This window comes from Triticum urartu, chromosome 3A, assembly GCF_056163025.1.
Source record: "Triticum urartu cultivar PI428250 chromosome 3A, HENAU_Tu73, whole genome shotgun sequence".
NCBI classification, from domain to species: Eukaryota; Viridiplantae; Streptophyta; class Magnoliopsida; order Poales; family Poaceae; genus Triticum; species Triticum urartu.
The window spans coordinates 179,438,348-179,465,909 of record NC_141875.1 but is presented as its reverse complement, the minus strand read 5'-3'; positions in this window follow the sequence as shown (position 1 = coordinate 179,465,909).

Below are 27,562 nucleotides of genomic sequence, written 5' to 3'. Positions count from 1 at the left end.
GTCAAGGCAGCCGCACTATCTTCCGCGCGGGGGGAACACTCAATGTTTTCCCTTTAATGAGATGATACCTCGTGGACCAGGCATCTTAAGCGTGAGAGATGCATAATGCGGTATTGCATTAAAGCGGGTGAAAGCTTCGCGTCCCAGCAGTGCTTGATAGCTACTTGAGAATGGGGCGATGTGGAAAGTTAGCTGTTCGTGACGGAAGTTATCAGGGGAGCCGAACATAACTTCTAGCCGGAGAGAACCCATGCAACGGGCATCCGGGCCTGGCGTTACCCCTTGAAATGAGGTTTTGCTATGGCGAATTTTTGTTGGGTCTATCCCCATGTTGCGGATTGTGTCCTGGTATAACAGGTTTAGACCACTGCCGCCGTCCATCAGGACATTTGTAAAGTGGAGTCCGCCGATTATTGGATCTAATACCAAGGCAGTCCAGCCTGCGTTCCGGATACTTCTAGAGCAATCCTGATGGTCGAAGGTGATCGGTTTTAACAACCATTGGTGAGACTCCTTTGGGATAGGCCGTATGGCGCGTATCTCTGTTGGCGCCATTCTGTTCGTCACGTGAAGTAAGTTTACTGTTTTGACTTCTTGTGGGAAATCCTTTTGTTTCTTGGTGCACTGCTTGTGGGGTTCATCATCGTCCTCACTTGGTGTGTCGAGCCCCTTGTGTTCGACGTTGAGTTTGCCGGATTGCTTGAAAACCCAACAATCTCTGTGGGTATGGTTCGCAGGCTTCCCGGGAGTACTGTGTATTTGACATATCTTGTCCAAGATTTTGTTTAAGTTGGATAGCTCGTACCTGTTATCCTTGAGGGGCGGCTTTCTCTGATTCTGCCGCGAGCTTTTGAATCGGGCGTTGACCGCCATGCTCTTTGGGCTGTTTCTCTTATTCCGGTGCTGGTCCTTGTTGCGTCGGGGTTTTCCGTTTCCATCCCTAACTTCGGATGTACTTGGGTCGCTGGTGCTACATCTTGCCAACCAGCTATCCTCTCCTGCGCAAAAGTGGGTCATGAGGCTTGTTAATGCGACCATTGTTCTTGGCTTTTCTTGGCCTAGGTGTCTGGCGAGCCATTCGTCTCGAACGTTATGCTTAAAAGCTGCTAGGGCTTCGGCGTCCGGAGAGTCGACTATCTGATTCTTTTTAGTAAGAAATTTGTTCCAGAATTTCCGGGCTGACTCTCTGGGCTGTTGAGTTATGTGATTGAGATCGTCTGCATCCGGAGGGCGGACATAGGTCCCTTGAAAATTTGCCCGGAAAGCATCCTCAGGCTCTTCCCAACTTCCAATGGTGTTTTCGGAAAGGCTTTTGAGCCAATGCTGGGCTGGCCCTTTAAGCTTGAGGGGTAAGTATTTTATGGCGTGGAGGTCATCTCCTCTGGCCATGTGTCCGTGGAGGATATAATCCTCGATCCAGACCCCAGGGTCTATTGTTCCGTCGTACGCCTCTATGTTTACGGGCTTGAATCCCGCTGGAAATTCCTGGTCCAGCACCTCATCGGAGAAACATAGGGGGTGTGCGGCACCCCTGTATTTGGGTGTGCCGTGATGTTCAGATATTTGTTGTGTTGCATTGCTTACTAGAGCTTTCTTTCTTGGTGGATCGCGGATCCTTTGGTGGATCGCGTGCCGGCTTGTGTGTGTCGCCGCTTGCCGCTCCATGCTGGCCATGCGATCGTCTATCCGACCGGGTGGCTTTCCTATTTTTTGACTGCGGGGGCTCTAAGGCCTCCTCGTTAAATTCAGGCAGTAGCTTTCGCTTTGGATAGCTTTTTGTGCGGCGACTGCCGCCATATTTGTCTGCGGTGTTGCGTACTTTGCTCCATCTAATTCTGGGTGCATCTTCCGCAGTTTTGAGCTTCCACTTCTGCTTTTTCAGGCTACGCGCAATAGCGACGAGCCCTTCATGGAGGTTCTTCTGCTCCATGAGCCTATCCGGCGTAAGGTCGTCCGGACTGTTGTTTTCGCCGGGGATGGGGTGTTCGGTTTGTTTATCCAAGTTGCCATATTCGGATGGTTGCTCGAAGGCATGTTCGTTGTCCGTCGGCTCGTCCTGCTCTATGGCTGGGTCTGTATGGCTATTGTCTCTGTCGAGGCGGGGCTTGGAGCAGCGCTTACGTCGCCGCTTTGATTGCTTTTCAAGTGAATGATCCCTCGTTGCATCCCTGTGTTCCTCGTCGTCGCTTCCTTTGGGTGTGTCCACCATGTATACATCATGAGATGACGTGGCTGTCCAGTGCCTTATAGGCGTTGGTTCATGTTCATCTCCTACATCGTCGTCCATACCGTCGATGTCTTCAGAGTCAAAGTCGAGCATGTCGTTTAAATTATCGACAGTGGCTACGAAGTGGGTGGTGGGTGGGCTTTGAATTTCTTCATCATCCGCATCCCAACCTTGTTGACCATAGTCCGGCCAGGGCTCTCCTGATAAAGAGAGAGACTTTAGTGAATTCAGAATATCGCCGAAGGGCGAGTGCTGAAAGATGTTCACGGCGGTGAACTCCATGATCGGCGCCCAACCGGGTTCGATCGTTAGGGGCACGGAGGGCTCGGAGTCTGGAGAGGAGTCCGGCTCCTTGGAGACACGGGCTTCGCAGAGAATAGGGCTGGTGTTCGGCTCGATTGCCATAGTGATTGCAGCCCCCGAGGCGGTGTCCAACCACCCATCCTCGATTGGCGTAGTTGGCTCCGAATTAAGGGTCGGAGCTGATGCGGGTGCGGCCTCTAGGGCACTGTTCGGCGACAGAGCTAGATCATGCCCATCATGACAGTGCGGCGCGCTCGGGTGCGGCTCGAATCCGTCGAAGATCAAGTCTCTACGGAGGTCCGCTGTGTAGTTTAAACTTCCAAATCTAACCTGACGGCCAGGGGCGTAGCTTTCGATCTGCTCCAGATGGCCAAGTGAATTGGCCCGCAGTGCAAAGCCGCCAAATACGAAGATCTGTCCGGGGAGAAAAGTCTCACCCTGGATCGCATCGTCGTTGATGATCGGAGGAGCCATCGGGCCTAAAAGTGACGACACAGAGGAACTCTCAATGAAAGCACCAATGTCGGTGTCAAAAACCGGCGGATCTCGGGTAGGGGGTCCCGAACTGTGCGTCTAGGCGGATGGTAACAGGAGGCAGGGGACACAATGTTTTACCCAGGTTCGGGCCCTCTTGATGGAGGTAAAACCCTACGTCCTGCTTGATTAATATTGATGATATGGGTAGTACAAGAGTAGATCTACCGCCAGATCAGAGAGGCTGAACCCTAGAAGCTAGCCTATGGTATGATTGTTGTTCGTCCTACGGACTAAAACCCTCCGATTTATATAGACACCGGAGAGGGCTAGGGTTACACAGAGTCGGTAACAATGGTAGGAGATCTACATATCCGTATCGCCAAGCTTGCCTTCCACGCCAAGGAAAGTCCCTTCCGGACATGGGACAAAGTCTTCAATCTTGTATCTTCATAGTCCAAGAGTCCGTCCGAAGGTATAGTCCGGCTATCCGTACACCCCCTAATCCAGGACTCCCTCACTCGGCACCAAAGATTTCATCATGCCTGAGGAGCCTCTCGAGCAGGAGGGCTTCAAGCGCCGGCTGATAGCCACTGCAAGGTGCCTGAAAAAGAAGCAGCAACAGCTTCAAGCAGATCAAGATCTGCTCAATGATAGATGGACTAATGTCCTGGAAGCCTAGGAATACGGCCTGAAGCAACCACTCAAAATTTACCCAAAGCGCAAATTACTGCCTCAATTCGATGACGAGGCATTGGAGCCCGTGCCATCAGCGCACAATGCGCCTGACTGACCACCATGTGGCCGGAACAATGCGGCAACACAAGCCGAACACCAGCCCGCCCTACCTCGCCGTAAAGGCAGAGACAAAACTGCTCAGGGATACATGTATGATCTCCAGCGGGGCCTGAAGAATAAAACAGGTCTGGCCAGATCGATCTACGCATCACGGGGGCGTGCCTCGACGCGCGACGACGGATATCAAGCCGAACATGGCAAGCACAATTACGTCCGAGCCGAAAACCGCAGACGGACTCCATCCAAACTACGTCACGAACTGGCCCGATATAGAGGTGCCGCACACGCTCTCTGCTTCACTGATGAAGTCATGGAACACGAATTCCCAGAAGGGTTCAAACCAGTGAATATCGAATCATATGATGGAACCACAGACCCCGCGGTATGGATTGAATACTTCATTCTCCATATTCATATGGCCCACGGCGATGAAATTCATGCCATCAAATACCTCCCCCTAAACCTCAAGGCCATAAAAAAGAGAAGGCCCAAAAAATGAGAGAAACAGAGAGAAGGGACAATGTTACTATCCTTTACCACACTTGTGCTTCCAAGTAGCACCATAATCTTCATGATAGAGAGTCTCTTGTTTTGTCACTTTCATATACTAGTGGGAATTTTTCATTATAGAACTTGGCTTGTATATTCCAACAATGGGCCTCCTCAAGTGCCCTAGGTCTTCGTGAGCAAGCAAGTTGGATGCACACCCACTTAGTTTCTTTTGTTGAGCTTTCATACCTTTATAGCTCTAGTGCATCCGTTGCATGGCAATCCTTCGTTGACCGTGAGAAGGAATATCCTTCGTTGACCGTGAGAGCTTGTGATGGGCTAAGTTGGGACACCCCTGCAGGGATTTGAACTTTCGAAAGCCGTGCCTGCGGTTATGGGCAGATGGGAATTTGTTAATGTCCGGTTGTAGAAAACCTGAAGTTGACCTTAATTAAAATACATCAACCGCGTGTGTAACCATGTTGGTCTCTTTCCAGCGGGGTCCGGGAAGTGAACACGGTGTTGGAGTTATGCTTGACGTAGGTTGTTCTAGGATCACTTCTTGATCATACTTTTATCGACCGTGCTTTGCCTTCTCTTCTCGCTCTCATTTGTGTATGTTAGCCACCATATATGCTAGTCATTTGCTGCAGCTCCATCTCATACCTTTTACCTTACCCATAAGCTTAAATAGTCTTGATCGCGAGGGTGTGAGATTGCTGAGTCCTCGTGACTCACAGATACTTCCAAAACTAGTTTGCAGGTGCCGATGTAACCGAGCAGGTGACACAACCAACTCAAGGAGGAGCTCGATGAAGATCTTGTCCTTTGTGTTGTTTTGTGCTAGTTGATCAGTAGTGGAGCCTAGTCGGGACGATCAGGGATTTGTGTAGCATTTGGGGTAGTCTTCTTTTATTTTGGTGCCGTAGTCGTGCCTTGATTGTATTTGGATGATGTAATGCTTTATTCATGTAATTGTGTGAAGTGGCGATTGTAAGCCAACTATGTATCTCTTTCCCTTATGTATTACATGGGTTGTGTGAATATTACCTCACTTGTGACATTGCTTTCAATGCGGTTATGCCTCTAAGTCGTGCTTCGATACGGGGGAGATATAGCCGCATCGAGGGCGTTACAAGTTGGTAATCAGAGCCTTCCCCGACCTTAGGAGCCCCCTGCTTGATCGAATAGCTGGCGTTATTGAGTCTAGAAATGTTTTGAGTCTTATAGGATTATATATTTCGGAGAGTTAGGAATTCTTTTTACTCCCCAGTCCCTTCATCGCTCTGGTGAGGCATCCTGATGTAGAGTTTTGAGTCTTCTCTTCTCAAATTTCACTAAAAAAATTTTAGGATCACGCGGGTATCTTGGAATCGTTCCGATGGTTTTGTGATGAGAACATTGTTCTTGGTGCCTCCTGACATTTAGGGGTTGTGGCAGTGTCCCGGGAAGTTGAGCTCCGAGGTGTTGTCGTCACAATTTTATCGTTGCAGTTCTGGAATACCTGAGTTTAGTTTCGCCGACATCGAAAATCCACTACTAGGAAAAGGGCTACTAATGGCGCACCAGTTTTGCCTACTAACGGCGCATCACTGGTGCGCCATTAGTATCACGCCACTAGTATTTTTTACTAATGGCGCACCACTGGTGCGCCATTAGTATAGGCCACGGTGCGCCATTAGTATAGGCCACTGGTGCACCATTAGTATTTTTGAATTTTGAAGGCGGGAAAATAGTAGTGGCGCACCGTCTAACCCCCACCGTGCACCATTGCTATTTTTGAATTTTGAATTTGGATCTGGATCGTTATTTTTTGCTCATTTTTTGCTTGTTTTTGGCACGATATTATTTCAAAATTTGTTCCTGTTTTTGGATCTTGTACGTTTTTTTGCCGTGTTCTTTTGCTAGAGAGGAGTTCGCCGGAGAGGAGGAGGAGGTCACCGGAGAGGCGCTCGCCTACATCGCCGGAGAGGAGGAGGAGTTCGCCGGAGAGGAGGAGGAGGAGGTCGCCGGAGAGGAGGAGGAGGAGGAGGTCACCGGAGAGGAGTTCACCGGAGCATCAGAGAGGAGGAAGGAGAAACCAAGAGGGGATGGGAGGAGAGGAGGGAGGAGGAGCTCACCGGAGAGGAAGGAGGAGAAACCGTGAGGGGAGGGGAGGAGAGGAGGGAGGAGGAGGTCGCCGGAGAGGAGGAGGAGGAGGTCGCCGGAGAGGAGGAGGAGGAGGTCACCAGAGAGGAGGAGGAGGAGGTCGCCAGAGAGGAGGAGGGTAGTATGGTGGAGGAGGGAAGGGAAGATGGAGTGGAGGAGAGGAGGAGATGGAGTAGAGGAGAGGTGGAGTGGAGGAGAAAAATGAAGGAGGAGAGGACCACGCCCTGCCATATATATGGCATAGTAATGGCGCACCGCGGGCAGGTGCGCCATTACTAACTTTTTTTATTTTTTGATTTATTTTGAATTTTGAAGGCGGGAAGATACTAATGGCGCACCATGGGCAGGTGCGCCATTAGTAACTTTTTTTGACTTATTTTGAATTTTGAAGGCGGGAAGATAGTAATGGCGCACCATGGGTAGGTGCGCCATTAGTAAGTTTGATTTTTTTTTGAATTTTTTGCCTCTCCAGATCTTAAAAGCCCCGTATCTTTTTTTCTGTTAGGTTTTTGAGGATTTCGAAAATGTTTAACGGGATTTCTCCATATAAAAAACTTTTTCATCCGAGTTCATACGCAAAAGTTATGCCCATTTTACAAATTCTCGAGAGATTTCACAAATAAAGTCAAAATTCATATTTGTAAATTTTCACAACAACTAGACCACATATCACATGGGAAACTTATTTTCTTTTATTTTTTTGACATTTCCATCATTTTTGTTTATTTTTTTTAAACTAAAAAGGCGGTCCACGAGGGGGGGGGGTGCATTCGGTGGAAGTGGTGGCCAAGTTACTAATGGCGCACCGTGGGGGTGGTGCGCCATTACTAGTTCAACTAGTAATGGCGCACCACTCCCACGGTGCGCCATTAGTAGTTTTGAAAAAAAAATAAAAAACTTTTTTTACTAATGGCGCACCGTGGGAGTGGTGCACCATTACTAGTTCAACTAGTAATGGCGCACCACTCCCACAGTGCGCCATTAGTAGTTTTGATGAAAAAAAAATTTAATTTTTTTTTACTAATGGCGCACCGTGGATGTGGTGCGCCGTTAGTATTTGCACACTAATGGCACACATGGTGCGCCATTAGTATATAGTAATGGCGCACCACATGTCTGGTGCGCCATTAGTGTCAATTCCATCTATAGCCCTTCTCCTAGTAGTGATCTCTTTTATGCAGTTGTTGGTGAGATAACCTCGACGCCACCCAGTACTGGGGCGGGAGTTCAGGATTATTTCCATAACTCGTATAACGGATGCTTTTCGAAGGTTGAGGTAGATGATTTCTGAAGGTTTCTCGGTTATGTGTTGAAGGATGGATACAGCTGGATGTAGGATTTGCTAGATTTGGGTGAGATATTATGCTTCCGCTGTATCCCCAACACCTGATTGCATAACCGGAAAATTTCGGGAGTTTATAAGTGGGAATTCAAGTAGCTCTTAGGATATCTTTCCGACAGATGTATGATATGAAATTGGGGTTCGACGTCTAGTGATCCGCCTACTCATGGTTGGTTTTACAGTGGCCTCGTTGTGTCTTAAATAGTCCTTGGCTATGCCGACTCGAGGACGCTTCGTATGTCATGTGCACTGCCTTGTACATGATGGTGTTGTACGATCGAGCCCGTGTAGGCCCCACCACGAAACTTCGGACGAAATCTCTATCATATGTTTGTTCCGGCTTATTCTGCAAGCCAATCCTTGTTTTCTTTGGAGATGTGGTATTCGAGTTGCTTCGAAGTCAAATGTTGATTCCATACCCTTTTCCAAACGGTGTTCTCATACTCTGATGTGAATACCAATCATTCTTGATCATCAAGATTGTTTTGTCAACCCTTTTTAACCAGTGTGCTTCTCTTCAAGTGGATCCAATCATTTCAACATCCGCAAGATCAATTATCAGTTCTTCTCAACGGTGTTTGTTTCATTCGTCCCAAGTTGCCTTTGTTTTCCCACCCACCCACCCTTTTTCTTCAAGGACTCAGATATCTTAATCAAGTATCCATCTTATTGATGCGAGGCCTCTTTATTCCTTTTCCGTCAATGTTTCTTATCTGGTGATTCTCATGAAGATTCTAACGGAGTTTCAAGTTATCATTATTCATTCTTTTTTTTCTCCGGTGGTTTCAATTCAAGCTTTGTTGAATATATCCTTTCCTCGTTTCAATGCTCTCTCATGCCGGTGCAATTCTTAATCATTCACCTCTCCCTATTCAATTGTTTTGGAGTGCTCAAGATATCTCAAAGATTCATGTTTCCACTCTGCTTTCGTTCAAACTCTTTCGAGGATGTTATCTCATTCTAGCCATTTAATTCAACCGGTGCATTCCCTCTTTTAAATCGTTCTACGGTGTTTCTTTTGAGTGGGCCCTAACCACAGGTCTTTTCCCAGGATCTTACCTGACTCTTCTTATTTTCCCAGAGCTATCTTCAAATTTCTTTTCGAAGTTTGACGTAAGTATGAATTGTCATCAGTCAAATGCCTTTTCTCCAAGATCTTTCAAATTCTTTCATCATTGGTTCAACCTTTATAATTTTCATCCCGGAGTATCTCAACAATTCATGGTGGTGTTTCTCGTCGTCATTCTCAAATTTTGAAGACCGAAGAAGACTTTTACCTCCATATTTTATCCATTCTCTCAGAGATTCGTGATTCTAACTTGATACTTTCCTCTCATAACTGTTTTCTATTGTGAGAATTCTTTCACCTATCCAGAGCAATTCAGGAGTCATTTCAATTTGATTCTTCGGAGCCCATCATCTCATAATTATTTCATTCCCAGCTTTCAGCTCTCGTTCCCCAAATCTCACCGGTGCATCATTCAATATTCTTTAATCAACGCGTGATCTCTTCGTTCTCATGTATCTAAATCCTAGCAAGTATTTTCGTTCATTTGCTAATTCCTCCCGGTGTTTCTTTATCTTCTCTTTGTTCATTTTTAATTCTTACGGTGGTTCGTTCAAGATTTCTCTTCCTTATCAATTCATTCGTGGTTTCAATTCTACCGGTGGTTCTTTGAAGACCTTCCTCAAGTTTGCGCTATATCTACATTAATCCTTTTTACGAGAATAAGTAGTATGCCAATTCCATTGCTTATCATCAATTTAAATTGGTGAAGGATAAGCATAATGTAATTCTTATTCTTGTTTCATCCATATGTTAATCTTTTCTTCCGGAGTTTGTTTACGATGATTAAATTCTTGTTTTCAAGTGCTCGTCTTTCTTTCCCGGAGTTTCAACCTCTAATTATCACGGAGATCCATCTAAATCATTACAAGGTTTCACCTTGTGTTTCCAACTTCTCTTTATTTTCGTTATTCTTTTTGTTTACCGAAGTTCTTCATGAAGGTTCTACATGATGGTTCATCAAGGATTTATATTCCTTCTCGAAGTGTTCATCGAGATTCTTTTCTAAGGAGCTCAAGCATTCTTCATCTTGCATCCGGAGTGCAATTCTTTCTACCTTATCATTGGAGGTGGTAGTATGTCATTCTTGATAATTTGAGTTGATGTTTCATGATTCACATGTTATTAAGAATGAGGTATTTTAAATCCATCAACCAACTAGTTGGAGCTATCTTGTGTCATGTTTCACCTAAAGCCTTCCCTAAGGATTGTTGCTATTTATGGTGCTCATAAATGATCCAAGTTCTTCTTTTGTCCTCCCGGTGAGATAGTTCTCGTCTCCTTGTCATATCAATCCAATCAAATCTTTTCCATGAGTGGCAGTATTGCACCTCATAATTTTGAGTTGTCTTCCATAAGCCCACAATAAGCTTACTCTTTTCGTTGTTGGTTTTCCAACAATTCCGTTTGACACTTCTCCTAAAGATGCTTTTCAAGCTCATTTGAGGTAGAAGATGTTGTTTTCTTCTCCGTTCTTTTGTTCCGTCGATACAACTTCTATTCTTTAGTTCCGGAGGCATTGTGTTGTTGTTCTCTTCAACCCATCATCTTGTTTTGTCAAGATCATGTTCTTTCCTTTGCTTATCCATTTAACAGGAGTGTTGTGCCCTCTGCTCTAGTTCTTTTCATCTTATTAAGTTTCATATCACTTTTCAAACGGTATGCTGTCCGAATCTGTTCTCCCTTGTTCCTCTTTTCTAGCGGTGTGTTTTCAATTTCGTTCATCTCCGTTGCATTCTTTTCTTCAATTTGTTTAACCTCTCAAGGTTCTTTGGTCTCACTCGTTTGTCAAATAAGCAACTTAGTTTTACCTCTTCTCTTTCTCTTCCGTTTTTCCCTCTGGTGCCATTCTAGATCTAGGGACGAGATCCTCTCGTAGTGGTGGAGTGTTGTAACGCCCCGAGACCGATGTGCCAGGTGTCTTCCAGTTATTCGTTGTTGTTGCCACGTCATTCGCTTGCGTGTTGCATCTTGTCATGTCATCATGTGCATTGCATCATCATGTTTTCAAAACTTGCATCCGCCCCGGTCTCCTCGTCCTCTCCGTTGTCCGTTCTGAGCCCAACCACACTTGCACACGCCCGCGACATGTCCGAAATATTATTTTATAAGTGGCCGTAAAATGTTCTCGGAATGGGTTGAAAGTTGGCATGCAGTGTTGTTTTGTTGGCAGTAGACCGCTTGCCAAGTTTCATCGCATTCGGAGTTCGTTTGACGCCCCAACGGATAAATATAGCGGCAATAGTAGTTGGTCTAACATCGGATGTTTTCGGTCTCCGGAAACAGTCGCCGGGCCTCCCTCTCTTCTCTTCTCTCAGCTCGAGACCGTCTACACAGCTCACTACCACTCACCGTCAGGCCCTACCTAAACTCTCTTGTCAGCCCGCGGCCCTCCTCGCGCACGTCCGAAAGTTGTCCCGAACCCGACCCGGACAGTCGTTACCGTTGTGTCCAAATCATCCCCAAACATCTACAAAACGTCTCTGTTTTATTATTTGGACTTCCTAACATATTTTTCTCGACCGCCCGATTATGATCGGAGGGACGAGGTAGCCCCTACCCAAATATCCACATGCTATATATGTACTAGTCTAACCCTAAAATCAAGGAGGGATGTCCCATCCTTCCCCCTCGTGCCGCCACTTTCCAAATCCCACATCGGGATCCTCCCTGATCCCCTCATCCACCTTGTTTTCCCCGCCGTCTCCGACAACCACGAGAACCTCCTCGTCCCCGCTGCTGCCTCGCTGGAGGGCTCGTGCCATCCGATGCCATCGTGGTTTGCAAACTCAATCGCCACCTTCGCCGTCATCCGTGAAACCCGACGAAGCCAATCACCAGGACCCGCAGAAGCCATCTCCGGTGACTGGCCGACGAGCCCCATTGCCGGTGAGAACCTCCATCGCGCTCCTGCCATCTCCTTGTGGTCTCTCTCCTGTCCATCTCTTCCTCTCTCTGAATCCTCTCTCATTTTTTTGACAGGAGCTGTCGCCGCCGCTGCAGTTCGTCCTCCTGCAACACGCCGCCCCTTGCGGCATGCTCGCGCTCCCCCCCACCGCGGCCTCCCTAGCGGCTTTCCGCATCCCCGTCGGTCCTCTGCAACCACAGCAGTAGTTGTTGTTCGCTCCCGTCGCTGGCGAGTCCCCGTGCGCCCGCTTCAGGTCGTGTCTTGGCCGCGGTGCCCACATGCTTTAATTTCTGTTCGTATCCCTTTGCATCACAAACACAGAGCTAGCTCAGTGGCTAGTGCAGCCTCTATCCATTCGAGGGGTCTGGGGTTCGAATCCCAGCAGCCCCCATTTTGCTTTGTTTTCCTGTTATTTTTGCACACCCACGTCTGCTTCGGGCTAGATCTGATGTTGGGCTTGCATAGTGCGTTGCATTCGGCCCGGCTATATTTTTTTCCCTGCTGACGAATTTCCTAATATCCAGTGGATGCATAATTACATCAATTTGCCACTGTTTTGCATCGGTAATAACAAATTAACCATGCATCGGCTTAAAATGATTTAAACATGTAAAATGACTAGAATTTCATCTAGTTACATAATATGCCACTTTCTTGCCATGTTAAAATGTTTAAAATGATGTTTGCATTCTTTTGCTCCTATGCCATGTTAAAATGATTTAATTCATAACTAAATAACCGTAACTCAGATTTTAATAAACTTTATATGCTTTTGGGGTAGAGAAATGCCTAGTTTAACATGGTGGCATCACTTTGCATATTTAACAACTCTAAAATATGGTTTAGGGCAGAATAGTACCATAACCAAAAATATGCACATGAGGATTTTTCCGGACTTGTTGCTTGTTGTTCCGGCCTCATTTAAATTTGCCTATTTAGGTAGTTTTATTATGCTTCACCCCTTGCAATGTTAAGAACATTTAATATTGTTGGGTACATAACGAGATCGAACTAAATAATGGAATGTGGTGTTTTGTCAATATGCATCCCGATGCATATTGAGCTCCACTTAACTTGTAGTTTTGTTTGTGCATTTTGCCATGTCATGCCTCTTTAAACCGGACATGCATCATACTTGGTTGTGCATCATGTCATGCTTATGTGATGGTTGTTACCATGATTGTTTTCTTCTTTCCGATGTTGCTTCTTGGGTTGGTTCCAATAACGTCGCGTTTGTGAGGTTTCATTCGACTTCGTCCGTTTGTCTTCTTCATGGACTCGTTCTTCTTCCTTGCGGGATTTCAGGCAAGATGACCATACCCTCGAAATCACTTCTATCTTTGCTTGCTAGATGCTCGCTCTTTTTCTATGCCTATGCTGCGATACCTACCACTTGCTTATCATGCCTCCCATATTGTTGAACCAAGCCTCTAACCCACCTTGTCCTAGCAAACCATTGTTTGGCTGTGTTACCGCTTTGCTCAGCCCCTCCTATAGCGTTGTTAGTTGCAGGTGAAGATAGAAGTTTGTTCCTTGTTGGAACATGGAGATGTTGTTCCTTGTTGGAACATGTTTACTTGTTGGGATATCACCATATCTCTTATTTAATTAATGCATCTATATACTTGGTAAAGGGTGGAAGGCTCGGCCTTATGCCTGGTGTTTTGTTCCACTCTTGCCGCCCTAGTTTCCGTCATATCGGTGTTATGTTCCTGGATTTTGAGTTCCTTACGCGGTTGGGTCATAATGGGAACCCCTTGACAGTTCGCCTTGAATAAAACTCCTCCAGCAAGGCCCAACATTGGATTTACCATTTGCCACCTAGCTTTTTTCTTTCCCTTGAGTCGGCCGGCTCAAGAGTCATCTTATTTTAACCCCCCCGGGCCAGTGCTTCTTTAAGTGTTGGTCCAAACTGAGCGATGTCTGAGGCTACCAGGTGTAACTCTGGGCTGGCTTACCCGACGTCTTGCTCATCCGGTGTGCCCTGAGAACGAGATATGTGCAGCTCCTATCGGGATTTGTCGGCACATCTGGGTGGCTTTGCTGGTCTTGTTTTACCATTATCGAAATGTCTTGTAACCGGGATTCCGAGCCTGATCGGGTCTTCCCGCTAGAAGGAATATCCTTCGTTGACCGTGAGAGCTTGTGATGGGCTAAGTTGGGACACCCCTGCAGGGATTTGAACTTTCGAAAGCTGTGTCTGCGGTTATGGGCAGATGGGAATTTGTTAATGTCCGGTTGTAGAAAACCTAAAGTTGACCTTAATTAAAATACATCAACCGCGTGTGTAACTGTGATGGTCTCTTTCCGCGGGGTCCGGGAAGTGAACACGGTGTTGGAGTCATACTTTTATCGACTGTGCTTTGCCTTCTCTTCTCGCTCTCATTTGCGTATGTTAGCCACCATATATGCTAGTCGCTTGCTGCAGCTCCAACTCATACCTTTTACCTGGCCCATAAGCTTAAATAGTCTTGATCGCGAGGGTGTGAGATTGCTGAGTCCCCGTGACTCACAAATACTTCCAAAACCAGTTGCAGGTGCCGATGTAACCAAGCAGGTGACGCAACCAAGCTCAAGGAGGAGCTCGATGAAGATCTTGTCCTTTGTGTTGTTTCGTGCTAGTTGATCAGTAGTGGAGCCCAGTCGGGACGATCGGGGATCTGTGTAGCATTTGGGGTAGTCTTCTTTTATTTTGGCTCCATAGTCGGGCCTTGATTGTATTTGGATGATGTAATGCTTTATTCATGTAATTGTGTGAAGTGGCGATTGTAAGCCAACTATGTATCTCTTTCCCTTATGTATTACATGGGTTGTGTGAAGATTACCTCACTTGCGACATTGCTTTCAATGCGGTTATGCCTCTAAGTCGTGCTTCGACACGTGGGAGATATAGCCGCATCGAGGGCGTTACAGTCTGGCTGGGCTTTGATCTCCTCCATGTTAACATGGTTCACTTGTCCCTTGTTGAAAGGCTTGGGCTTCTTCCCAGAGCTTCCATTGTCGTTTCCATTCTTAGCTTCAGGACATTCATTGGTGTAAGGTCCGGTCTTCTGACACTTGTAGCAAGTAATGTGGCTTAGATCCTTTTGGCCAGGTGGGAAGGGTTCTGTCCGCTACGTCCTCCATTACCATTGTCGTTCTTGGAGCCATTATGGTTGTGCGAACTTCCCCCATTATGAGCGTGGCCTCCATGGTTATGAAGAAGTCATCTCGAGTTCGGGGTGAAACGGGGTCTCTGCTGGGCTCCAGAATTATACTTCCCCTGTCCAAACTTCCTCTTGTGGCTATCAATCTGCTGCTGCTTCCCTTCAAGCATGAGAGCTCCATCCACAAACTCCTGGTAGTTATTGAAATTTGCTACCATCAGTTGCATGCTTAGTTCATCATTCAGTCCCTCCAGAAACTTCTCCTTCTTAGCTGCATCCGTAGCAACGTCATATGGAGCATACCGTGCTAACTTGCTAAACTCATCCACATACTAGCCAACAGTGCGTCCTCCTTAGCGTAAGTTGCGAAACTCACACTTCTTCATGGCCATAGCTCCTACTGATACATGGGTATTACGGAAAGCTTCCTGGAACTGATCCCATGTGACAGTGGCTATAGGATAAGTGACAGGGTAATTCTCCCACCATGAGGCTGCTGGTCCATCCAATTGGTGTGCGGCAAAACGCACCTTGTCAGCATCTGTGCATCCTGCAGTGGTTAACTCCCTTCAAATCTTGCGGAGCCAATCATCTGCAACTATCGGCTCGGTGCTACTGGAGAACACCGGTGGCTGCAACCTCAGAAAACGGGCTAAGTTGTCAACTGGTGGTGGTGGCGGTGGTGGGTTGTTGTTGTTGTTGTTGTTGTTGTTGCCTTGGTTCTGAACTAACAACTGCATCACGGTATTCTACTACTGGATCAACTGAGTGAGCTCCAGTGGAAAGGTAAATCCAGGGTCACGTCTCGGAGGCATATGAGGGTTTAGAGAGAATAGAATAGAATAGAATAGAATGAGGTCTAGTGAGAAAACACTACCCATATGCACATGAGACAAACACCATCATATCACTCGATCAATCAAGCAAGGCATACAATCGGTCTACAACTATCGTTACAAAGTGCTTGGACTATACTATTAACATGGTAGACTACTACTACTGCTTTGGTGGTCAACTAGAAATATTGATCGGTCGAAGACTCCATGACATCTGCTCCAGCTTCATCAACATAGTCATCATCGCTATCGTTGAAGTCCGAATCGGTGTCGTCGATGATGATGTAGTCCTCCGGACGAATCTCCTTGGGTTCTTCGTCTTCTCCTCCTGGCGCGGGGTCTCCCATAAATACTCCTAGCTTCCTTGTCAGGTCGGCATTCTTATCCACTAGTACGACGATTTCTTCCTCATAATCTTCACGAGTAGCCTTGAGTTCCTCTTCAAGCTCCGTGATCCTGGTCATTGCCTTCTTCAGATCTATCATGTATGCGCACATCTGGTTCTCCTGGCGGCGAATATGCTAGTTTAACTCCTGGATGAAAGCTGCAATGGATCTATCCTTCTTGGTGCTAATCATCTCCCATTGCTCATCTCGGGGCCCACAAATCTGCTAGATAGTATCCTTAAGCTCCTTGTGGTAAACTTCTCCAATGCGTCCCATGGTGATGTGAGCTGCCATACTCTTTCCTAGACTCCAGGTTGGTGCATCAAAGGAAAACTCTATGGGTTTGGTGACTGGCGCGAATGTCCTTCCTGGAACTAGAACTTGAATCCTCCATCGCTCCTCTTCTGGTAAAGTGGCGTTGTAAGTCCCGGTGAAGCTTGGTATTATAATGTTTAAGTACCTAGTGACTTCCTTCAAGTGTCTTCCAAAGGGGTCATCTTCATCCGGTTGCGCAAACTTGTTCCTTGCGTCCGCCATCCTAAAGATGTAGAAAAAGGAGAGGAGTTAGAAATGAGAAGAGAATAGTGATCTAGGGCTTTAGCTTAGTGGTCGTGTCCTACAGTTAGCGTGTGCTCTGATACCATCTTTGTAGCGACCAGACCTCAAATAGTATGATCTCTGTGTATAAGTGTCATCCCTGGATCGGTAATGCTGACACACACAGTACTTGAAGGATTTATAACAGAGTGGCAATCACACACTTATTACATCGAATGTCTCAAAAGAGAACTTATTATAATAAATATGGCTTAAGGCCATCTAATACGATAACATCAAAAGGCTTGGAAGATAAAATGAGTCCATCAACTCCAACGGCGTCACTGAGTGAAAGACCACGACCTAAGGCTCCTTACTCGTCGTCTGAAAAGTGTGCAACATGATACGTTGCAGCCCGAAAACGGGTCAGCACATAGAATATGCTGGCAAGGTAACACAAGAGAGTAATGAACAATGTAAAGCTATCACTACATGCATATATGGCTGGTGGAGGCTGTATGGTTAATAGGTTTTGCGACAAGCCAATTTTTCCCTACTGCAAAGGAATAAATTTTATTTAACTATCATGGTAGTTGTTAAACATTGAGAAGGTTCACCAAACTCAATCCCAATTAAAAGTAATGATCCTTAAACCCAATCAAATTAAATTAAGAGTGATGAGATCCACATGATAATCCAAGAACTAGATACTCAAGATGTCCATAACCGGGGACAGGGCTAACCATGATTAGTTTGTACACTCTGCTGAGGTTTGTGCACTTTTCCCAACAAGACTCGATCTCCTCCGTCTCGCACTACATGGTATTTGATAAACAGATGACCGAGACACAGTCTTTCAGAAGCATTAGCACCTTAAGATGGGTAGACCGGTACACCTACATCCCCTACATCTGCTAGTCTACCACTGTAAGAGTTCACACGACTTAATCAACTATGCTAGAGCCCATAATGGCATGTGGCTGCACACGGAAGTTTCCAGCATGAATAATCTTATGATCCCTTTGAGCCTGGGTGGTGGTGCATAGGAGAATCACACGGTACCCTGGGATTTCCAAAAATACAGGCAATCACTGGGTTCCCCAGGTGCCTCAATCCACCCATATGTGTGTTAAAGTTGCCACCTTAAGTTGAACCATTAATTAACAATCTCACATCTGTCATGAATACACTCAAACCCAATCCACGTCGACAAGCATAGCATAGCAATATAAGCAACGTAGAAGTAACTCCCAGGGTTTGATAATAAACACGTGAATAGGTACTACCTCATCTACTTCCCAAACCCACAATTTAATTCAGATACTAACCATGTAATGTTTGAGGGTTGATCTAATGCAATGAAAACTTGGTAGTAAGAGGTATGATCAAAGTGTTACTTGCCTTGCTGATAATCCACGAAACCTAGAGACTCGATGTAGCACGCTTCGCAGTCCGGATACTCTATCGCAATCAAACAAGCATACAATAAGCAATCAAGCAAAGGCATGGGTAAAACTCAACTAAGAGATCTAACCAAAAGGTTCAACTTAAGAACTCCGGTTGGCAGAAAGAATCAAATCAAACGAGACAACAAAACTCAAACGGCGAGAGAAACAAGCTTCGTTTACTAATCTGGACCTAGGTCAAATTTTACAATAGGAAAAACTTGTTTAAATTGGTTAAACAGAAAGAGGGTTTCGAGACGAACCTCTAGGCACTTAAATCGCCTGATTCTGATAAACGAGCGAAAAGTTATACTAAAACGAAAATCAGATCAGGAATCGCGATCAAAAATAATCGCGGAAAATCCGATGTCGGTGTCAAAACCGTCGGATCTCGGGTAGGGGGTCCCGAACTATGCGTCTAAGGTGGATGGTAACAGGAGGCAGGGAACATGATGTTTACCCAGGTTCGGGCCCTCTTGATGGAGGTAATACCCTACGTCCTGCTTGACTGTTCTTGATGATATGAGTATTACAAGAGTCGATCTACCATGAGATCAAAGAGGCTAAACCCTAGAAGCTAGCCTATGGTATGATTGTCTGTTGTCCTACGGACTAAAACCCTCTGGTTTATATAGACACCAGAGGGGGCTAGGGTTACACAAGGTCGGTTATGAAGGAGGAGATATACATATCTGTATTGCCTAGCTTGCCTTCCACGTGAAGTAGAGTACCATCCGGACACAAGATGAAGTGTTCAATCTTGTATCTTCATAGTCCAACAGTCCGGCTGTCCGGAGACCCCCTAATCTAGGACTCCCTCAGTAGCCCCTGAACCAGGCTTCAATGACGATGAGTCCGGCGCGCAGTATTGTCTTCGACATTGCAAGGCGGGTTCCTCCTCCGAATACACCATTGAAGAGTTTGAATACAAGGATAGTGTTCGACCCTGCAAAATAAGTTACACATACCACCGTAGAGAGAATAATATTTCCACAAATCTAATCTGTTGACACATTTTGACAGCATGACATCACTCCATGGCCCGGTTATTATTCGAACCGCTTTTCTCAACCAGCCCCGCACATATCGTGAGGCGGTTTTCTTGACACGTCTTGTCAAAGCAGAGATCATGTTCCCCTTATCATGGGATCCTCATCAATACGGACGTGGGTAACCCAACCGCGCCATCAATTACGGCGCCTGGGGAATAAGCCGTTTTGCCAGGCGAGTGGGGAGACACATCGCCTCTTCCGCCCTTATAAAGGGACAAGGATTTACTTTTTCACCCACGCCTTCTTCCTCCTCTCTTACCCATTCCCGCACACTCGACCTCTAGCGCCCAAGCCCACGTTCTTCTTCTCAAACCACTCCAAGCATGTCCGGAGCAGGAGGCAAGTGGATGGTCTCCTCTGTCACGGAGGAGAACATCAAAAAGTTACGGGAAGCCGGATACCTAGTCGCGGATATCGCGAACCGGCTGCGAAATGCGGGGCAGATCGTCCCAACGCCTGAACCCCATGAGAGGGTAGTTTTTCTTACCCATTTTGTCCGCGGACTGGGATTTCCCCTCCACCCATTTGTCCGCGGGCTCATGTTCTACTATGGGCAGGATTTTCATGATCTGGCCCCCAATTTCATCCTCAACATCTCAGTGTTTATTGTCATGTGCGAGGCCTTCCTCCGCATCAAGCCCCACTTCAGCCTATGGCTTAAAACCTTCAATGTTAAACCGAAGGTGGTGGGTGGCCAGCAAGCAGAGTGCGGAGGCGCCATGGTAGGCAAGATGCCTAATGTCACCTGGCTCGAGGGCACCTATGTGGATACCATAAAGGGGTGGCAATCGGGGTGGTTCTACATCACCGAGCCGCGCGACTCCAACTGGGCGGCGGCCCCCAAATTTAGATCCGGAATCCCCACGCGGCTCACCTCCTGGAAAGAGAAGGGCCTGTCCTGGGGTTCTTCAGTAGAGTTGACCGAACTCCAGACCTGTATCCGGAACATGAGGAGCAAGAAAATCAAGCTCGTCAACATGGTCCAGGTCATGCTCTTTCGCCGGATCCTCCCGTGTCAACGACGGGCATTCGATTTGTGGGAGTTCGACTCGGCCAAGCACCAAACGTTGCGGGAGCTCTATGACACGACGCATGAGGACATCTAGAGGGTGCTATTCAAGGGTGCCAAGATTCCTCCTTCCCTCACCGAGGACCGCGGACTCAGCGCAAAACGCCGCGCCAATCTGGTAAGTTTTTATATCTCTCAGGGTATTTATTTGCCCTGGTTTAGTTATATGCAGGATCTAAGCTTGTATGTCATTAACAGGACTGGATAGAGACAGTGGAGTAGCTTGATTGCCCAGCCCCCCTGCCCGAAGATCCTGCAGGCGCTCTCCTAACGGAGATGCTGACTCCGGCACCTTACAAGGCGTCGGTGAAGAAGACCAAGAAGAAAACCGCGGGGACCCAAAAGGGTCTTTGGCGCAAGGTCGTATCGAACTCATCATCCGATGACTCCAACGCGCGCTCCAACCATGAAGACGATGAGGAGGAAGAGGAAAGTTCTCCCCCCAGCCGGGGAGACAAGAAAAGGAAGGCCGTCCCAACCGGGGAGGCCGAAGGGTCCAAGAAGGGAAGGACCATCCCTCCGGACTATGCCACGACGGCCGCCGACGACGACGACGAGTGGCTGCCCAGGGTCAAGCCATGGCGACATCGTAAGTCTCCGGGCACCATAGCACTTCATGGTATGTTTTATTACACTTCCTATCCTCATGCCGAAGATGATTATGTAGTCCGTCCTGAGCTCATCTCGACGTACCTCGTCGAGCGGTTCTCTGGACTCATCGGATATGAACAACGGTTCTCTCCCGACCGCTACCACCCCTCGCCCTATGGACAACGCCGAGGTGTTGTCTCAAAAGGCACCGAGCCAAGGGGAGGTGGTTCTGGGGGCGCCTCGAGGCGACTTCCCGGACCCTGGGTACCAAGGGAACGAGCCCCTATAGGCTCCGAGTTTGGCCCCCAGCCGGACACTGCGCTGGAACCTTCGATGGTTCCGGACTCCGGCAGGCAGTCCCCCGTTAAGGGTGGCCAACCATCCGTGCCGGTGTCCTCTGTCCAGCCAGAGGCACCGGACAACTTGCTGGAAGCGCTTCGCAACGCTTCCATCGATGAAGAGCATCGCACTATTATGAGTGCGGTGGTCGAGAAGGTTCAGTCCGCCAAAAACGGACTGACCGAAGCTTGCGCCAGCCTCCTAACAGGCTTTGAGGTAAGCAATCAAAATATAAGAAAATATTACCACATAGATAGTAGCCCATGATGCTCTGTTCAGCGTTCGTGAGGAAAAGCCGAATAGAGGATCAAATGATAACTCAGGAGTCTAATTAGAGTATGTCTATGTGTATGTGCAGGATTCACTGCTGACCGCTGCTCCATGTACTGCGGAGGTCTCTGCACTGAAGCGGGACCTCAAGCGGTCCGAGGACGAGCTCGACCTTACCAAGAGGTAGCTCGAAGAGAGAAAAGGTAAGAAATACACTTGTCTATATAGTTAAAAAGAAGTTCGAGTGTAAAGTAATAGGATAATCATGGATTTGTCAGGGGCCATGGCCGAGGTGGCGACGCTGAGGAAGGCGTTGTCCGAGGCCGAAGACAAAGCAGCCAAAGAACACGTTGAACAGGAGAAACAAGAAGCCCGAGTAGGCGAGGTGCAGCAAGAGCTCGAGGCTCTCGCCAAAAAGCATGAGTCCTTGGAGCTTGACTCGAGGATGCGAGAGTCCGAGCTCGCGCAGGCGCTTGAAAGCGTCCGGAGCGCCAAGGCCGAAGCCTACAAGGCCCTCCAGGAGATTGACGCAGTGAAGAAGATTGCAGCGGGTAAGGCATTCATTATGTAAAGCAAGCATGTGAAGGAGACTTTCCTTTTTCTTACCCGAGTTCGGAGCTCTCCTGGAGCGTTTGCAGATCTTCCCCGTAGTGTACTGGATGCCACGAAGTTTTACCGGGTTGAGGAGGGGAGCTCAATGGAAAAGTTGTTGTGGTCTCAGTATAATGGGACCGAACACCCCGTGCCCTTGAGCGACCAGCTAAAGAAGTTGGTAGAACTTCACAAGGCGGCCGAACAGGCCATTAGGGGCCTTATAGTCCGGATATGGCCTGGCGAGCCCCTGTCTGGCAGCTACTTCGGTCTGGTGAGGCAGCTTGTGGAAGCCTTCCCACGGCTTGAAGTCATCAAGCGGTCCGTCTGCATCGAGGGTGCACGCCGGGCTTTTGCTCGGGCGAAGGTGCACTGGGCGAAGCTGGACGCTGTGAAACTGGTGAAGGAAGGGCTGCCGGAGGGCAAGGAGCATCGCTGCCCCGAGAATTACTATGAGAGTGTCCTGAAGGGTTCCCGCTTAGTGGCAGATGAGTGTGCCAAGGATGTAATTTTTGAATGAACATGCTCATGTGATCCTGTAATATGAAACGAGTTCGTTTGCGCCATGCGACGCTATCTTAATTTAAAATATTACCTTCTGTGCGGCCGTTTATAAAATCTGAGAGTTGGCCAGTCGTCGGCTTCTATCCCCATGTAACTAGTACTGGGGTGTTCGGGATAAACCTGAACACTCTTTACCCCAATTTTGGGTCCTTCAAGGGAGGTGTTCAGCGCAACGAACCAGGCAATCGGACTATAATGCTTTATCACTCTCACTTAGCCATAGAAGTCTATGATTTTAAATTTTTGGCGAAGCCCCTGGTATTCGGAGGGCCGAACTTGGGGTGCTATACACTCCTAAGCCGGACAAGGCCGACTCCTCGCCCGAAGCAGAAAAAGTATTTAAGGCCTTGAGACCTCTCGAACAGCGACCAGTATGTCGCCTTATCATGACAGTCAGTTTTGGCTTTCTCTACTGAGGTGCTCATCCGGAAGAACTGGGACACAATCGTAGTAGTTCTCCCACCGCTACCTTAGCCGATATAGCGGAACGTAAGGTACCAAAGCATGGGAGCCGGGCAACCCAACATTTTACCAAATACATGATTCAGAGTTGATGCATATAATGCTATAAGTTCGGGGTGCCGCACTGTCGAATGTGTTTGGACTTCTTGCGCCGTATTATGGGGTAAACGAGGACCCCTGGCAAACTGACCATACCCGCACGTGCGGGTGCGGATTTTCGCAAATGGACATATAAGAGAAAGAGAAAAACTTAAATAATGCAATAACATATTAATGATATGCATTGTTATTTAAATGATACGTCGAAGCGTACTTGGTACAAGTAGTGCAATAAGCATAAAGTAGGACAATTCTAAATGTCCTATCCCAGGGCAAGCTACGCATAAATAGTGAAAAGCGGGTATATCAATTATTACTAGAGATCACCTAACGGTTCCCGTGTTCATATTAGCTTCTTGCCGCCTTGGTTGTTGCTACCGGAATGTGTCCGACGATCGTACTGCCGGGAAGGGTTTTCAGAGAGTTAGGCCCTGAAAGAGAAAAGGAATGTCAAAGATATACAGCCCTTAGTATGGTTAAGCCACAATGCGGGGCGTGTCTTGGTCGTGCACCCGCCTATGTCCATGGTATTTTCAATGCGTAGTTATGTACGCGTGGCACGGATTTCATCGCTTCACTGGGACTGGGACTGGGGCCGAATTGCTAGGCGAGCTCTGATCGTGCAGGTGATCCTGTTGCAGCTTGTTCTGTACTCGTTTGAAGGTGTCCGGGGGGCGTGACGTCGAATGAGTGGTCTGCCTGAACAGGCTGCTTTGTGCTTCTGCTACAAGGGCCGGAGTGTGCTCTTCCGTACGGAGTGAGCATTTTGTGTTTCCATTTACTGTTTTGACCCCGCGAGGTCCTGGCATCTTGAGCTTGAGGTATGCGTAATGCGGCACTTCATTGAATTTTGCATATGTTGTCCGTCAGAGCAGTGCATGATAGCCACTGCGGAACGGGACGATGTCGAAGATTAACTCTTCGCTTCGGAAGTTATTTGATGATCCGAAGACCACTTCCAGTGTCATTGAGCCTGTGCAATGGGCCTCTACACCTGGGATGATGCCTTTAAAGGTGTTTTTGCTGGGTTTGATCCTCGAGGGATCGATACCCATTTTTCGCACTGTATCCTGATAAAGCAGGTTCAGGCTGCTGCCGCCGTCCATAAGGACTTGAGTGAGGTGAAATCCGTCAATGATGGGGTCTAGGACCAGTGCAGCGGATCCGCCATGACGGATGCTAGTGGGGTGATCCCTGCGATCGAAGGTGATCGGTCAAACAGACCATGGGTTGAACTTTGGGGCGACGGGCTCCATCGCATAGACGTCCCTTAGTGCATGCTTCTGCTCCCTCTTGGGAATGTGGGTTGCGTATGTCATGTTCACCGTCTTCACTTGTGGGGGAAACCCCTTCTGTCCTCCTGTGTTCGGCGGCCGGGGCTCCTCCTCGTCATCGCTATGCAGCCCCTTGTCCTTGTTCTCGGCATTTAACTTGCCGACCTGATTGAACACCCAACATTCTCTGTTGGTGTGATTGGCTGGCTTGTCGAGGGTGCTGTGGATTTGACACAAGCGATCCAGTACGCGATCCAGACTGGACGGAGCCGGAGTATTTCTTTTAAATGGCTTTTTCCGCAGACCGGATCTAGGGCATGTGAATCCGGCATTGGCTGCCGTATCTTCGGTGTTATCACCATTATTGTGGCGCTTTGGTCTATTACGACACTGCCTACCGTTAACATCTTTGGTATCCGAGGTATCCGGATTCCTCGATGTGTTGTTGCTGTGAGCCAGCCAGCTATCCTCGCCCGCGCAAAAGTGGGTCATGAGTGTTGTGAGGGCTGTCATGGACTTTCGCTTCTCCTGGCCGAGGTGGCGGGCGAGCCACTCGTCGCGGATATTATGCTTGGATGCCGCTAGGGCCTCTGTATCCGGACAGTCTACAATTTGGTTTTTCTTAGTCAGGAACCGTGTCCAGAATTGTCTGGCCGATTCCCCTGGCTGCTGGGTTATGTGGCTCAATTCATCAGCATCCGGTGGCCGCACATAAGTGCCCTAGAAGTTGTCAAGGAATGCATCTTCCAGATCCTCCCAACTGCCGACCGAATCTGCTCACAAGCTGTTCAGCCAATGCCGAGCTGGTCCTTTGAGTCTTAGTGGGAGGTACTTGATGGCGTGTAGATCATCAACGCGAGCGATGTGGATGTGAAGGAGGAAGTCCTCAATCCATACAGCGGGATCTGTTGTGCCATCGTATGATTTGATATTTACGGGTTTGAAACCCTCTGGGAATTCATGATTCATAACTTCATCAGTGAAGCATAGGGGGTGTGCGGCGCCTCTGTGTCGGGCTATATCCCAACGCAGTTCGTATGAGTCTTGTCTTCTGTATTCGGCCCGGCCGGATTTACTCTTGGTGTATCCAATGCGACGATCATCGTCCCGTGTTGGCACGCGTGCCCGTGTCCCGTATATTGACCTTGCGATTTTTGCCTTACTGTCCAATATGTCTCGCAGGTCCTCTGTGTAACCCTGGGTCTTAGTATTTTTGATTGAGTGGCGACGGGGTGCGGGCTGAACTTCAGGGTGAAACACCTCTCTGGCTCGGCCGCATAGTGGCCGGTCAGCCGCATCGTACACTGGTGAATGAGGTTTCAATGCTTCCTCCTCGAGGTGAGATAGCAACCTGCATTTTGGGTAACTCTTGGACGGGCACTCGAGTTCATGCTCCTCGGCCGCAAGGACTTCGGTCCACCTGTCTGCTAGCAAGTCTTGATCAGCTTGAAGCTGTTGCTACTTTTTCTTCAGGCTATTTGCCGTGGCCATAAGCCGGTGCTTGAAGCGCTCTTGCTCGACGGGGTCCTCAGGCACAATAAACTCGTCGTTGCCGAGGCTCGCCTCGTCTTCAGAGAGAGGCATGTAATTGTCCTCCTCCGGTTCTCCATCTGCTGCGTGCTCTGGAGGACTAGCTTTTTCGTCTTCCAGCTCTACATCGTGCTGGAGGGGATTGTTGTTGTCTTTGGCGCTATCCGGAGTGTTATTATCTCCTGTGCTAGTATCACTGCTCTTGCTGTGGCGGGACTCAGAGCGGCGCCGCTTACGTCGGCGCTTGGGTTGCTTCTTGGAGGGGTCATCCTCCGCTGTATCGTCGCAATTGCCTTCTTTGGGGGTGTCCACCATGTATATATCATATGATGAGGTGGCGATCCAGCGCCCTGAGGGCGGTGGTTACTGTTCGTCTCCTGCATCGTCATCCATACCGTCGATGTCTTCGGAGTCGAAATCGAGCATGTCGGTTAAGTCGTCGACAGTGGCTACTAAGTGGGTGGTGGGTGGGCAGCGAATTTCTTCGTCGTCCACATCCCATTCTAGCCGGACATAGTTCGGCCTAGGTTCTCCTGATAGGGAGAGAGACCTTAATGAATTTAGCACATCTCCGAAAGGTGAGTGCTGAAAGATATCCGCGGAGGTGAACTCCATGATCGGTGCCCCGTCGGATTCGACAGGCACGGATGTAGGCGGCTCGGAGTCCATGGCCGGGGATAAATCCAGTGGTTCGGTGAAGCGGCTCTCGAAAGGGGTGAAGTCAGTATCTGGCTCTGTCACCACTGAGAGTGCGGCCTCCATGGAGGGGTCTATCCCTCCGCTCTCGGATGGCGCGATTTTCTCCTGATTAACGGCGAGAGTAGCTGCGGATGCGATCTCCTGAACACTGTCCGACGGCAGAGTTACGTATTGCTCGTCGCGACTGTGCGGCGCGTCTGGCATGGGCTCGAAACCCTCGAAGATAAAGTCTCCGCGGATGTCGGTCGTGTAGTTCAAGTTTCCAAATCTGACCTGATGGCAGGGGCGTAGCTCTCGATCTGCTCCAGATGGCCAAGCGAATCGGCCCATAGTGCGAAGCCGCTGAATACGAAGATCTGTCTGGGGAGGAAAGCCTCACCCTGGACTGCATCGCTAATAATGATCGAAGGAGCCATCAAGCCTTATGGTGATGACACAGTGGAACTCTCAATGAAAGCACCAATGCCGGTGTCAAAACCAGCGGATCTTGGGTAGGGGGTCCTGAACTATGCGTCCAAGGCGGATGGTAACAGGAGGCAGGGAACACGATGTTTACCCAGGTTTGGGCCCTCTTGATGGAGGTAATACCCTATGTCCTGCTTGATTGTTCTTGATGATATGAGTATTACAAGAGTCGATCTACCACGAGATCAAAGAGGCTAAACCCTAGAAGCTAGCCTATGGTATGATTGTCTGTTGTCCTACGGACTAAAACCCTCCGGTTTATATAGACACCGAAAGGGGCTAGGGTTACACAAAGTCGGTTACAAAGGACGAGATATACATATCCGTATTGCCTAGCTTACCTTCCACGCCAAGTAGAGTCCCATTCGAACACAAGACGAAGTCTTCAATCTTGTATCTTCATAGTCCAACAGTCCGGCCAAAGGATATAGTCCGGTTGTCCGGAGACCCCC